This window comes from Chanodichthys erythropterus, chromosome 8 (assembly GCF_024489055.1).
Source record: "Chanodichthys erythropterus isolate Z2021 chromosome 8, ASM2448905v1, whole genome shotgun sequence".
NCBI lineage: Eukaryota > Metazoa > Chordata > Actinopteri > Cypriniformes > Xenocyprididae > Chanodichthys > Chanodichthys erythropterus.
In genome coordinates, this window is record NC_090228.1 from 6,607,988 (window position 1) to 6,623,954 (window position 15,967).

The window sequence follows — 15,967 nt, forward strand, 5'->3', positions numbered from 1 at the left end:
CAATTTAATGTTGATGATAATTGCATTCAAAATTAATTATCTATTTATATTATTTTGCAATTCCGATGAGGCATGCTGGTAGTTAGCAGCTCTAACTGGTGACAGTCTGCGCCATGTGCTAATCTACAATTACAAAACAATTAGTCATTCCATTACATTACTCTAAAAAAAAAAAAAACTGGTTTAACTTAAAAAAATATGTTACCTGGTTGCCTTACAATTTTGAGTTCATTGAAATTAAAAATTTGAGTTAATACAATGAAGGCGATTGGTTTAATCAACAGAAACTCAAAATATTATGTGATCTGACCTACATTACTCATCTAAGTTGATTTGACAAAATGATTTTTTTTTTTTTATATATATATATAATTACAAATCATGGAAAATTATATTTTACAGTGCAGAAATAATGCACGGTCGATTCTGGAATTCAGTCTTGGAAAAAACTGCCAAACAAATTCTCTTAAAACTCCCATTTATAATCATCTGATCTTTCAAAACAGCCCTATTAGATGGAAAAACTTATCCCTGCAAGATTCAAGATTCACAGTCATTTGCCAGTCTGAGGGAGAGGCCTGTTGTCTACTAGGTACTTCACCTCTGGAAGAACATTGGCGATAACGAGACCTGTCCAGCTCTCTCTGAAGTCTTTCAGGCCATTAGTGAGATCCGGAGCAAGCCTGGTTCATCACACATGAATCCTGGTGCTTAAACCAGCACCATCATTAATATCAGACCTGAGCTGACTGCTTTCTAGCCTTTGCAGAAGCATGCTAATATATGCCATCTCACAGTTAGCCACAGAGATAGAAGAAGTGTCTCCAACACAACCTTCAGCATGGGTTAACAGGTTGGAAGTGAGATGCGCTGGGGCATCTAGAGTACGTGAGAATGTATCCATGCAGCTAATGAGAGGAATCAATCAGGAACATGGCCATCTCTAAAGCCAAAGCCTTCTGCTCTGAGGAGAATGTCAGGAGCTTTGGATCTGCTTTGTTCGAACTGATTGCTACAAAAACGAAAGATATCGCCACAGGGTAATTTTTCAAAATGAGCACAAAACCACATTACATTTCAACATCTGCCAACAGAAATACATCATATCGATGCACTCTCTGAAACAATCTCTTTGCCACATACTGGTTTAAGTTACAGCTCCACGTCTTAAAAAAACACCCTATTTTAAAAGTACATGACCTACTTTTTCTACTTTTCTACTCAGACATATTCTATGATGCTGATGCAATGACTAGCAGATCTCTGACTTGCGACCAGAGTTCAAGTCACAAAGACGCACACGCTTTGAATACCACAATGCAGCAGCAAGCCTCAAGCCAATGGAGCACTGAAGGACTTCAAAATCAATCCCAGCGATCTGGAGTGATGTCACTAGACACTGTGCTTTCACAGCAGAACAAAGCCAGCACCATATTTATGTGGCCCTTTATGTGAGCCATGCAGAAATATTGATGGCCATGAGTGGAAATTAGCTCCGTCTTCAAAACAGAATGCTGCCAACAATTGTCAACGTTCACAAAAGCGCATAAAGCAAGCAAAAACATACCAAAATAGACAATGACAGAATATCAAATTGTTTTAAGTGAGATTTGAAACAAATCAGTTTTGTCCACGACTGTTCTTACAGAATTGAGCAAAAAAAAAACTTATCAAAGGCTCTTATGAAATGCACTGTATAGCGGTGAAGTGATCCGACGGCAATATCATGGCACTTTGATACATCGCTTTAAAAAAAACAAAAACAAAAACAGCAGTATTGTTGCATTAAATAGTACTCCAAGAACACCATGTTATGACTATGGTTTTAAAAAAAAAAACATACAACCATACAATCACTCACTCACAAAAGCACTATGGTACTACCATGTTTTTGGACATACTGTAGCACCATGGTAGCACCATAGAATTTCTGAAAGTACCATGAAGTACCTTAACACTTATACATGACTTTTAGTGCCATGGTATATTGCAAGTTACTAGAGTAGTCAAAAATTTGTAATTTAAAATTTTAAAAACAGCTCAACAGTGCATCACATTTTTAAAATTTCAGTGCCGATTGGTACCGAAGTCAGTACTTTTGACAACTCTACAAGGTACCATACCTGTACTACAATATATTAGCATCACTGTGCCATACCATCACAGTGCTTGTACAGGATGTTATTTACAGGGTACTTCAAAGAATACCATGATACTACCATGGTGCTTGTAAAAACATGTACCTGAAAGCGCATTGGAAAAACAACATACACACTTGTCTCTTGTATTGTCTTCCTCAGTCAAGAATTCCCCAGAAGTGTCTTTTTTACGTGCATCTCCTTTTTTAAGTACATCTCCTGTAGCTAGCAGAAAACAAAATTAGCCTGTGTTAGACAGGTCTGCAAGAAATTTTGGGTTTGTATTTTGCATTTTGGATTCCTCAATTCATAATCCACTTCCAAGTGAGTGGGGGACAGCAAAGGAATCAGGAATGGAATGGAAACAATAGCGTTTGATCAGGCAGCATGCGTGGGGACTTTGACTGGCCATCAGGTTCAATCAGCTTCAGCTATTGCAGACATTTTCATTTGCACATTTCAGTTGACAGCTTAAAATACCTTTTCTTGTTTTCTCTGCATCATGCGGCAATAATAGCATCTTCATCACAATCTAAGTGGCAAACACAGGCATGATTGACTGTGCTTTTCTGACAGTATTGTGTGTAGGCATGCAACCTGATTCCTTTTGAATTCCCACTCATAGATCATAACTTTTATTTGTATCACGAAAAAGCAGTTAAATCACCGCATCAATCTGCATACTGGTGACTCCACCCATGCCTTTGTATCCACTCTCCATGATTTCCCCAGTGCTGGTCTGTGGGGTCAAACACACTCTTTTAGGTGAGAGGCAAGATAATAACACATTACACAAATTGAACATCCAGAAGATGATGAAAACGCAGACTTTCTGCAGCACTCTGCATCCATGAACTTGCTTACTTAATGATGCTTCCCCAAAGTCAAACAAACTTGTGCATAAACCTATTACAGTTCTAACCTTAGACCCTCTGTGAGGCTGTGATAATCCTCCCAGTACACTGAACATGGGGATTTTTAAAGAATATCAACCTTGTCCTGCTGCAATGGCAGCTAATCAATCGAAATCTTATTTTGAACAAGCACTACATTATTTTTCCCTCCTAAGGGAATTATTTGTCGAGGCTAGCCTTAGCAAAACAACATGGTGCTGCTGCTGCATTGTACCTAAATAGAGTTGAACAAGGTAGTGAGGGTAATCAATTGAATTGAGCTATATTTCATGCAATATGTCATGCTAAATTAGCCCTGTAATCAATAGCCATGCTAGATAATTATACATCCCGGCATGGACCATGTAAGTAATTTAGCGATCCATTACTTAATTCAGTGCAAAAATAACTCAATATCTAGATACCGGAGCATGCATCTTGAAGGGAATAGCCATATTTTTTTGCACTAACCCTGAAAACACTGAAAGGTATTGTTGAAAACAACAGTAAAGGCTATGCTAATGCTAAATATCCATATCTGCCTCATAGTTTAGATGATTTCTGACCTCTACCAATGGCATATCACATCCTAAACAAGTCAAGCGTCAATCCTCCATTTTGCTGTTGCTCCATTGATTGACTAAAATGATGCCCATCTCAGTGGGCCAGTTGGACAGTGCCAGAACCAGGACAGTCCAACCCTGGCAGATGGACAAATGAGTGGTCAGGTGCCTTCAGTAGGCTCTTTGAGTGATGATGATGATGAGCCTATGTTTGGCAGGTCACTCGCACAGATGGTGAGAGCCTCGCCTTCCCGCTGCTTCCCAGTCGGCTTTACTTTTTCATTCGATGCCTGACATCAGTATCATGTCTAAGCGAATCGGCTGTTCATGCGGAAGAAGTCGTCAGAGTAGCTTAGAGAAACAACGCTTGTACACACCTGCTCCCCACAGAGAGAGCTAAGTTTAGGAGGGAACAGTGATGTAGCAACTTCTTAGCTAACAAAACATGCGAAAACACGACATATCTTACCGGCTTGCCATATGTCACACAGCATGTCCTATAAAAGAAACAGAACGTTCATTTTAAAATTCACTTATTGACTACGTGCTGGAAACAGTGACAGCTTTAGCTTATACACACACATAAACAACCTCTCTATTCCTTCCTTCTTAAACTGGTGTTTAAGTCGACAGATGACTAAATGACATTATTCTCCACTGAATAGATGCTCCATCTTGCTCACATAATGACAGAGGAGCGAGGTCATTGTGCGCATCTTTGGTATGCATCAAATACAGTTCGGTGGGAATGGAGCTGCCTATGACTGGAATAGCAAATGACCTTTGTTGTATTGATTCTGGCGTGGGCTACACAAGGCTGTCAGGCCATCTCAGAAGCGCTGGGGCCCTTTAGGAGACCAAATAAAGCCGTAAGCTGCTAACTGAACACTCTGCACCATAGAGTTTTGTTGGGAACAGCTTTTAAAGGAGCAATAAGGACTTTTATGCACATTTTTGCTGTATCAATTAAGCTTACGGCCCCCCGCGCAATGCTCTATATTGGCATGTTTAACAGAATTGTAAATTTATCCTTTACTATGCAAATGCTGAACCTTCAGTTGATGGTCTCCAGGAAACAGATGACATCAGTTATTCCTCTGCTTTTCAAAGTTTGGGAGAAACCTTTCATCTGTGAAATCAAAAGGGAAAACTGAGGAATATTAATATTTACAATAGTTTCTGTAGTTGCTTTTTAAATATTGGTACAGAAAACATTTTGTGAGCAGGTCGTGGAAAACCAGGAAATATTAAGAACTCAATATGATGATTTTCAGGCACTGAAAAATGCCACTGTACACAGAGTTTAATATAGATGCTTCTAGCCACACTAGCTTAATTTCATCCATTGTTGCATTCCAAAATGTCAGTGTGCAATTTGTGATGCAACACAAGTATATGTAAAATATCTTCTTCTACAGTCAGTTTTCTGTTCAGTATCTGATCATTTGAAGATAATCTTGCTGAACAAGTTAGATCTCAAACAAGTATACTGTAGCTAGCTACCAAATAACAACACATGTGGTTTAAAGGTCCAGTGTGTAATATTTAGGAGGATCTTTTGACAGAAATGCAATATAATATGCATAACTATGTTTTCAGTGATGTATGAAGACTTTACATAAAGAACCAATCATTACATAATGAGATCTACCAAAATTAGAGGTCCTAATTAAAACCGAGCACTTGGAGCAGGTGACTTGTTTTGGTAGATCTCAAAGTAGACTACAGGCAAAAAAGAAATGACATAAGACACTATGTATAAGCGTCAGAACAAAGCACTTTGTTGTTTACTAAACTTTGCGATCTCATTGAATCAAAAAATGGGAAAAACTGAGAAATCAGCAAATTAAACCTCCGTCCAAACAAAGCTGTCTTCTTTCGTGAATATAATATTGATCTTTTGAACGACAGTGCAAAAGACTAGCTTTAAACACCCCTTCCATTTTCAGTGCAGTCAAGACTTGTGATTTCACCACCAACAAATCCAATAAGGTTCAACCTATTTATACATGAGCAGTCCTACAAATCAATGTGGTTTGGGATACAGCATGAGCGTGGTGAAACTCTACAAGGATCAATAGCACAATAACACACCTGGAAGGAGCTCAGACACAAAAGCAACATCTAAACTCCAGCTTGTTTGTGCCGTCCAAAGAGATCAGCTGTCAAAAGCCTGTACGCGGATTACAAAGGAAAACTGCTGAGAACAATGAGGAACAAACGGCGCATGTGAAGGCAATGGTAAACACATCTTCCACTTGAAAGAGTCCTGGGTGTAGCAGATTATTTACATCCCTGCAAACACAAAACACAAGAATTCAAGGTGGACTCTTCACAGCTTGCATGCATGAATTATTTGCGATTCATAAATTAAAGATTTGCGTCTTTGTTGCAGCTCGTCTTGGCCGAGGCCCCAATCTTATTCAACAGAGAGGTGTTGAAGAAACAATGGACGTGGGTCGAGACATTGTTTGGGCACACGTGTGACGGGAAGCAGCACATAAGCGTAAGCGAAATGGTTTAGTGAAAACACAAACATATCTCTGCAGGACCTAATAATTCAAAGAGAAATGCAATGGAAGTGTCCTTTGAAAGGAGAAAGAAACCTATTTGAAATTCTTTTTCTTCTACTCTCTGAGTGTACAAGTTTTGGATGGAAAAAAAAAAATCACATATTTATGAATGCAAATATATATATTTTTTGGAGTACCCTGCATTGGGCATGGATCCTGCTTGTGTTTGTTCATAATCTGCTTTGCTTCTGAACAAACAAGCTGTCTAAATGAAGCGAACCGTATTGATCTTCCTGGTTTCTTTTCAATCCCTTGCTCCCACCAGGCTTCAAAAGAGTGCACGATGTTCCATGCAGTGCTAATGAATGGGGCTACACCTGCATGTTCCTCAGTCCTGTGTCTTTTCGCGACCAGCGTGTTCCTTCAGACTGGGAACGTCTCACGCTTATCTTCCCCAGGCACTCGCCATCACATGGGGACAAACCTTTCATCCGTCTTCTCACTCTGGCAGTGCGTCCATGCGCATCAACAACCAAGACCATGAGTCTCTGATGGTCCTCTCTTTTATAATCATCTTGTTATAGTTTATCATCACTTACAGGCAATAAGGATGGTGAAGTTTGGCCTTCGGAGATATCAAACACATAGTCACGTCAAACCGAGAGGGGTTTGCCTCCTGTGAGCAGTAGCCAGATACAACTTTCATCATTTCTTTCTTGCAAGACTATATGGTAATATGAAGGGAATCAGAATGGCTAAAGGAGCTGATCAAAGGCAAAACCTATCATAAGCCATTTATTTCAGTGCACAGAAACTCATCATATTCACTGCACATTATACCGAAGCAAAAGATCCATGTGTACTACAGCCAGTCACGTCATTCAACACCCTAAAGCAAAATGGCCGCCACACATCAGCAAGGCCACGTGCCCAGTTTCATATCTCAGAATCAATCTGACAGGAATGTCTAAGTAACACTGCTCTTGGTCGAAGTACAAGCACATATTCCAGGTCTGATTTGGCCCTCAGGCACTGCAAGATGATCTGCCTTCCACATCAGAGCGAAGCGCATTTCGTTTTTCATCTCTGTTCATCTGCATGCAGAAACACGTGGTCAGCACACATTGGTTTTATTCATTCGGCCAAGCTAAAAATCAAGCCAATTTTGCTTGTATCAGACCCTTTTATTTAAACGCGTGCACAGATTCATGTAGAAATTTCATTTCAAGCGGGTGTCAGAAGTCGGTTAACCCACTGATGGGGCTGGTAAACACATTGCCGAAATTGAACAGATCTGTCCTTCAAACATACAAACCATTATCTGGGCAAATCACAGATGCATCAGACTTCCTCTTGGATACTCTTCGCCTGTCTGAAACACACAACAACACGCACACAATTCTAAGCAGAGAAATTAGGAACCAAGGAAATTGCTATTGATCCATATTCTCTGAAACACTGCCACATTATACTCATGATATGTAGCCTTCGGTCGTCAATAATGCATTCATATGGAGATAAAATATGTGGCTGTTAAAATTCAGCAGTGTGTTCAATGTCTATGCATGAAAGCTGAACCCTGTCAAGCAGTTCAGCCTCTTAACAAAACTAATGTGAGACAGAAAAGACAGTGAGGAAGAAAGAGCCAAATCTGCATTATTATACACTGCCAGCAGCCACTGCTGAGCTCTGTCTGGGTTATAAGCACATCTCCCAGTCAATTATGGGTGATACAGAATGACAGAAGCACATTTCTCCATATGGCTATCATGGCATGACTGTACACATTGTCTCTCACTGGCTCTCTTATTACACTAGCGTGTTTACCTAGAATGAATTTCGCAAGGAAATGGCAGGGTCATCGGTCATTATATTTCACATTTCCATGACAATTAAGCAAACTTTCATTTCTATAGTGAAAAAGAAAAGAAAATATTAGGCCCTGCTTTATAGCCTATTAAGCGTCTTAATCTATCATTTGAAACACTGCACATTATGGCCATGTACACACTGCACTGACTCGATTCACCTTTTACAGTTTCAAATGATGTATTACTTGTTTCTGTATGACAAAAAAATTAATGGAGTATTTTCAGTCGATTTTGTTGCTGTGTGGAAAAAAATCCACTAAAACAAAACCGGCGCATTTGTCGACGCCAGTTCTGTACACACACAGTTCAGTCATTTACGGGAGTGACAACCACATTCTACAACCAAATAAACTCCTGTAAATTGCAGGTGGTGACACCCGCATTTTCAAAATTTAGACATATTTTAAAGTGCATCAGAAATGTTTCTCTCTTCTTATGTGCGGTGCAAGAAATAACAGGGATAACTAATTAGTTTTGCCAGATCTTGCTAGAAAAACAAATTTATACATTTGCTTGAGTTCCTAACCTCAACTCAATGTTTTTATTTATTTATTTATTTTTTATATAACCATATATCACCGCCTACATTTTATCTGTGAGACATGACTGATGCACATGAAAGCTTCCTAAGAGCCAGAGAGGGAGAGATGACACAGATACTCTAGAGTGGGACACAGGGGCCGATAAACCTCAGCTGTGGGAAAGTGCTGGGCTCATGTGAAGACTATGGCATAATGGAGAGGCATTCAGATCAAAGGTGACAGGACTCAGCAGTAAGAGCAGAGTGGGGCTGTATAGCCATCCTCAAAATAAAGCACTTCCTTTGAGTAACAGGAGGTCACATCTGTCTGAATACTGAGCTGAACACAACCACAAACAGGCATAAACATTCAGGTGAACAGAGGTTAGAGGTTATATCATAGTTTTTTTTTTTTGTTTTTTTTTTCCCCCCTTCAAATTCAATCTTTATGAATGGAAATGATGTAAAAAAATTACAAATTTTATTTACTTTTAATTTTTAATTAATTAAATTATTATTAATATTATTAATTTAAATTATTTTTTTTTGACATTTTTTGACACGTTAAAAAATAAAGTATAAAAAACGAAATTCCAAGGTAGCATGGAACTGTTATGGCTTATGAATATTAATTAGGCAGCACCTAAAAAGATTACATATCAATGTCAGTGCAAGCTAATTAATATTCATGGAGTACACATTCATGGAGTATATGGTATTTACCATATATAGACATGTCACTATCCAACTATCTTTGCCCCTCCCACTGTTAACACTGCTGACTATACTGCATATCTACATTGGTTGCACTCTAAAAAAATAAAACATTGGTTCAACAACAAAAAAATATGTTAACGTTTTCCACTAGAATTTTTAACTTAAGCCAATTGGGAGAATTACATTAATTCAAAGAAATATTTTGAGTTGATCCAACATAATGTTTTAAGTAAGGTGAAGACGGGTTTTTTTGCCACAATAAAAACACATTTCTAAGTAACATGAACTTAATAATTGTCAATATGAATGCAACTATTTAAGTTGAACCAACATAATGTTTTAAGTAAGGTGAAGACGCTTTTTGGACACAATAAAACACATTTCTAAGTAACATGAACTTATCAAGCACCGCTTGTCACCATGATGGTAAATCTCCAAAAACCCATATTAACAGAAACTCTTCTAAATTAGCATAACAAAACCCAAATTACTGCTAAATCTCCTTTACCATTAATTTTGTGCAAAAACACACACTTAATTTTAGCATTTACTTTCCCTTTCAAGTGCCATGGGCAAAGAATGATGGGAAATATAAATCCCAGCCCAGTTTCACTTAAGTTCGTCTAAATTAAAAGAAGTGTTCATACAACTCAAAACAATGAAACACGTTTACACGTCATCAGATTGTATTTTACATTAACAGAACTTAAAATTAAGTACATTTTTGATTAACTGAAAATGTTAAACTATGACAAGTCATGAAATCAATAGGCATAATTTGTGTGTCACCCAAGCTCAATAAAATAACAATTAAGTAAAAAGTCTAACAGCATTTAAGAAATTGATTTTTTTATTTCACAACAATATATATATTTAAGTAATGACTAAAGGTCCCCTGAATTAGTTTTTAGAGTGTGCTATTATAGTAATAACATCAGCATCACCACAATGCCAAATAACATTATTCTTCAATGAAAAAGTCATTAAAGAAAGAGGAAATACATTTTTACCTCTTTTATTGTTTATCATCATGTGATGTCCATAATTTCACCATGCTGCTGAACTCACGGGACCAACTCTGGTTTTCCAATCACCTAGAAAAATAGTTTGGCTCAAGTTAGTCCATTTTCATTAACTATTTTGAGTATAATACCCGAAGTCGGTTACCCTTTATGAGTATGCAATAAGTGAGAAGGATCCAGTAAATTCTTAATTTTTCATTTAATTTTCAAACGCATTTATAACTGTGCCAATTGTGAAATTAGCGAATGTATTAAAGTCTAAGGAGTCTCATTACACTTAAAGAATGCTTACAGGTCACATTCAACTCATGCCTCTAGATCAGGTGCCTGAATGCCTGTCCTCAATGTTTGTATCAGAAATTACCACATTATGCAATTTTCTGCTCCACAATCAACTCCTCAGGGATGGTTTTATTCAGTGGCATTGGCTTCTTTTCTTTCCCAGTACTTCTTCTCTTTTCCTCTCTTCACTGTCCTGCCATAGAGGTGGATGAAACTGCAGGAGAGATCTGTAGTAATTTGATTCTGTCCAGTTTTGATCACTGATTGCTGTGTGATTTTACCATTTTTTTCTGTCTTTTTGTCAGAGCCTTTCTTCTAGAAGAGAGATTCATTCCTCAGAAAATAATTTCACAGTTGTCTCACAAATCAGAAGGGCTCTCCTATTCATTCAGGGAAATCACACTCGGAAGACAGACGATTTTACATCTTCCTGTTCCTAGATTGGAAAATAAAACCTTGCGAGATTGGTAACATCACTGGACATCTGGGATCTAAGCTGAACATTCAAACATTTCTTGCACAGCTTACAGCATAACTCTGCAATGATGTTGTCAGTAATATAACATTGGGAAGATCAAAACAATTTTAATGTGATAATTTCACAATACCTCCTCTCATGAGAAACGTTAAATGTTAAAATAGAAGTTTTAATAGCGTATTTTATAAAATTTAACAGCTAAAATGGCACTGGAGTTGGTAAGCTCAACAAGTTCTAATAAATCGATTCAAAACTCAGATTCATCTATTCAAGTCACTTAAAAATATGAAAAAACCTATATGTTTGTTACTGCATTTTTGTAATGGTGCATCTAAATTATATTTACTGAGAAAATACAATGTGCAAATACATATAAATAAATAAATACAGGGTGTTTTCTTATCTTTGGCCCAAGGTTAGGCTCCAGCCTCACCGCAACCCTAAATAGGACAAGCGATTTGGATAAAATAGAAAATCAATCAATCAATCAATCAATAATACTACTGTGTGCATATAAAAATATATGTATACAGACACACAACCATCAAAAAAAAAAAGCTACACGGTCCAATCCTTGCACCATTATGGCTTTCAACAGCTGATAACTGAGCTCAATCAAGTTTCAAAACAGTTCAATGATAAACAATCCCAAGGCAGAAGGACGAAATACACAGCGTCTAAACCAATCATATCCATGAACGTTTCAATTCATTCATCTTCCATACAAAGCAAATTGCACTGAATAAATAATGCAAAGCATGTGTAACTCCTGGCACAGGTAACATGAACAGGCAAAGCCTTGTGTCCCGCCAGCCTGAATTATCATCATGTGGGTCATTGTTCTCTGATGAATCTAGCGCTGTTGTCAGAGTAAAGAAGAGTCCAAGGGTGGATGTGTGTTTGTGTGTGAATATTTGATGTGAGATTGATCTTGGGATGGGGCCGACTGGTTTGTATTCTGCTGCCGGGCTAAGGAGAGCGAAGCGGAGCGTCTTCTCTCATTCAGGTGGGGGGGCAAGGGGGTAGTGAAATGCTGGCAAAATCACCTAATGAGGCATGAAGGCAGGGCGAACTCCTGCAGAGCAATTACCCATTCCCAGGTAGCAACAGCTGCAAGCTGACTTAATGGAGTTGGTGATCCAGTGGCTGAATTATGATGACAGAGTGATTACCCTTGCCGTGCTGGGCCGCTGTCCACTTTAGGGGCCTCAGGCCTCTGAGGAAAAAAAAAAAAAAAAAAGTGGAATGGAGGACAGAAAATAAAAAGTAAACATATAAATGATACCTGCTGCTACCCTGAGGTGTGTTTGCTTTTGCCAATGAAAGGAATAAATATGCTTCGTTTGAGCTTTGGCCAAAGAGTAGCAGGTAGTGGACATCCTTTACGCCTCATGGTGTGCTTGATGAGCCATGGATGGATGGAAGCTATTTAGGAGGATTTTAGCCCCTCTGTCTTTAATGTCAGCCCCTGTGATTATGTGATGACTTCACGTTTGCTGAAAACAACAGCAAGAGCATTATCTAAAAAGGTTATTTTGCATCCAATCCTGACGTTACCAGCCATTAAACAGCGTTAATGATGATAATATAACATTTGTTACATGAAGTATTATCCTACTCTCTAGTAAGTGGCAGACCCTCTCAGAACTGATAATGTTCAGTACAGAACAGAACAGACATCTCTCATCTGAATGTTATCTTTTCAAGTCAAATGCAACATAAAACACAGGCAAATATGCCTGTTACTGATAAATCTACTTAAAATAAAACTTCAAGTTAGCATGAAACAAAAAGTTGTGATCTTTTCTTCTCTATTGTGATGCATATCCGAGTGAATTGCTTCTCGAACTAGAAAAAAAATATAGGGCGGGATTTGATTTTGTGCATCGGGAATTGATTGAATCCTTGACTCACTGTTATTTGCTATTGTTGAATTCTTATTTCAGTGCGCTCGCGCCAGTAAACACGTCATCAGAGAAGAGATGTTGCTGCAAGAAGGAGGGGAAGTTATTTTGATAAAAGATTACAGAGGTACATGCATTTAAAAGAAAAAAAATGATGTGCATGAACAATTTATAATAACTACACGGTTTTTCCTGCATTCAATTTTTTTTGGCAGCCGCCAAAATAATTTTTGTCCCGCTAAAAATGTATTGGATCATTTCATGTGACGAATAACGACACCTGCCATTCTTCAGTACCAGTACTTGCTGATAGCCAGCTTCTTTAAAGCGCTTTAAAATGTTCCCGTGAGCGCTCTGTGAAGAGCATCAAAGGTTTCTATTTACAAGATGTTTTTGCAGTGTTGAGCTTTGAAGCCAATCACAGACATATCTGTTGAGCGCATGAACAAATGGCCAATCAGATGTGTTTCAGTTATTCAGAATCCAGTCAACACCTCTCAGAATGGTGGAGTTTTGGTTCTGCATGCTCACAAATCCTTTCATTATAACTAACAAAGTATAAACACAACACCAATAAGAGATTCATTGTACAGCTTCATTGATTATAATGGAAGTTTTCGCAAGAGTGCAGCTTTGTGTAACTTGAATTGTAGTTGATAGCTTCAGTGATTATAATGGCAGTGATCTTTACTTGCTTTCTCTTTCTGTATATAACATTTATTTCTCATGCTGCTAACACATTGCAAAGTTTCTGGATTGACAACCATATAAATGTGTGACTGAATCCGAATGACAGTGATAAGTTAACCATCGCATGTTACGTGTGGTTGTAGGGACAAGCACAACGACGATGAAGATGACAAATATAACAATACTTTAATTCCAAACAGGGTAAGGACAGCATACACACGTGTAAACATCAACGAGAACGGACGAAGAGTGAGGGCAAACACAGGATATAAATACAAGAGACTAACAAAGGAACTAAACAAGGTGATGGGATAATTAACAAGATACAGGTGGATCAAATGAACTAATAAGACAGACTGGGGAAAAACTAGGTCACAGGACACCGTACATGTAACATCGCAATGGATGGAACAAAATAATCTGACATTGTACTTCAAATGACCTGTGCATTAAGTCTTAGAGTGTAAATGCAAAATAATAGATCTGCCATTTTTTTTCTCTGTAATGTTACTTTGTTGTTCACTTTACAAATCAGTCAGATTTTTAATAAAATTGTTCTAAGCACATTTGTTTTATGATCAGTCCTGATGTGTAGATGTGTTCATCCGCCACCACCGAAGACCATTTTTGACCAAGAAAAAGCCCTGAAATACTCATTATGGGATGGATGGATGCCAAACTTTTGAACAGCAGTATATGTATCTGGACTAGTAACTAAAGTATTGCATGTTTAAACTCCATAAACTACTACCCATCTGCCCTTCAGCACACATATCCATGGGGAATGACCTTGTAACCTGCATCCACAATGTTTCGTGGCAACTGTCATATGAAAGTTGCAGAAACAAATCCCCCCAGGCCTAGTCCAGTCCAGAGAAAGCAGCTACCACTGAACTAGTCAGGACCCTGTGCTCCAGTGCATTTGTAAAAGCATTTGACCTTCTTCTGCCCTGCACTTGTAAAACTGCCAACCTTCATTTAGTATGAGACTAAATCTCCAAAGCCAGACTACACCAGTCACATTCTGCACAGAAACATTAAAACAGAAAACTTAAAAGTGCCTAATGTCTCCCCATTAATGGCACAATTTTAACATTGCTACAACCAATGAGTTCTACCAATGGGTCTATAGCATGTCAAACTTGTTTGACAACCATTAATCATTAATTTTACACTTTTGTTTTTTTCCTGCTAGTGTCACAGAAATGAAACCATTCATCTTTATATTTCCAACTATTCTGAAATCCATATGCAATAGACACTGCCAGGCAAGCACTTAAGAGTCAATTAATTGATTATTATTAGAGTAATTATTATGTTTCTAGCATGCTATATTTTTGGCAATGGTTCGTTTAACCCTAAAAGGTGGAGTGTGTAGATTTTTATTTCTTAAATAACCATGTAGTCGTATCATGGCCATATTCCAGGACGACAATGTCAAGATTCATCAGGCTCAAATAGTGAAAAAAATGTTTGGGAGGGAGCATGAAGAATCATATTCACACATGAATTGGCATCTCTGAGTCCAGACCTTAAGTTCATTGAAAGTCTTTGGGATGTGCTGGAGGAGACTTTACAGAGTGCTCACCTCTTGCATTGTCAATACTTGACCAAAAATGGATGCATTTCTTGATGGAAATAACATCGCAACATTTATTTCCATCAAGAGGCGCATCAGTTTTTGGTCAAGATCTTGTTTTGACAATGCAAGAGGTGAGCACTCTGTAAAGTCTACTCAAGCACATCCCAAAGACTTTCAATGAGGTTAAGATCTGGACTCAGAGGTGTGAAAATAATTCATCATGCTCCCTCCTAACCATTCTTTCACAATTTGAGCCTGATGAATCTTGGCTTTATCATCCTGGAATATAGCTATGATACATCTTCTGAAATGATTCTTTAAGAAATAAAAATCTACACACTCCACCACATTTTTTTTTTTTTTTTTTTGGCCGGGATGTCCATAGGAGAAATCAATAGAGGCCACACCTCCTCCACTCAAGGAGAGAGATATTCCCCCACTTACAGAGTTGAGAGGTTACTCAAATGATCAGAGAATATTACATGGCATCAGAGTGAGAGGGGGCTACCAAATACGCGCTCAAAATAGCATGAAAATGAAGAAGTGGAATCCCAGAGCGTTTTCACACTCCCGCATTCTCCACCAAACTCCCGCAGACTTGAAAATCTAAATCAGCACGAGGAGAACAAGCTGGGAGAGCGAGTTTCTATTTCCGGACTCCACAGAGGCAGCGAGGTGGAGGTAGAGTCCGCTCACGGATGGAAAGATCTCTTGTGTCGGGCTGACCATACGCGGCTGAGATGTAACAGTTAGGTTGGTTCTCCTTCCTGATAGGATTTTAAAGCTCTTAAAGC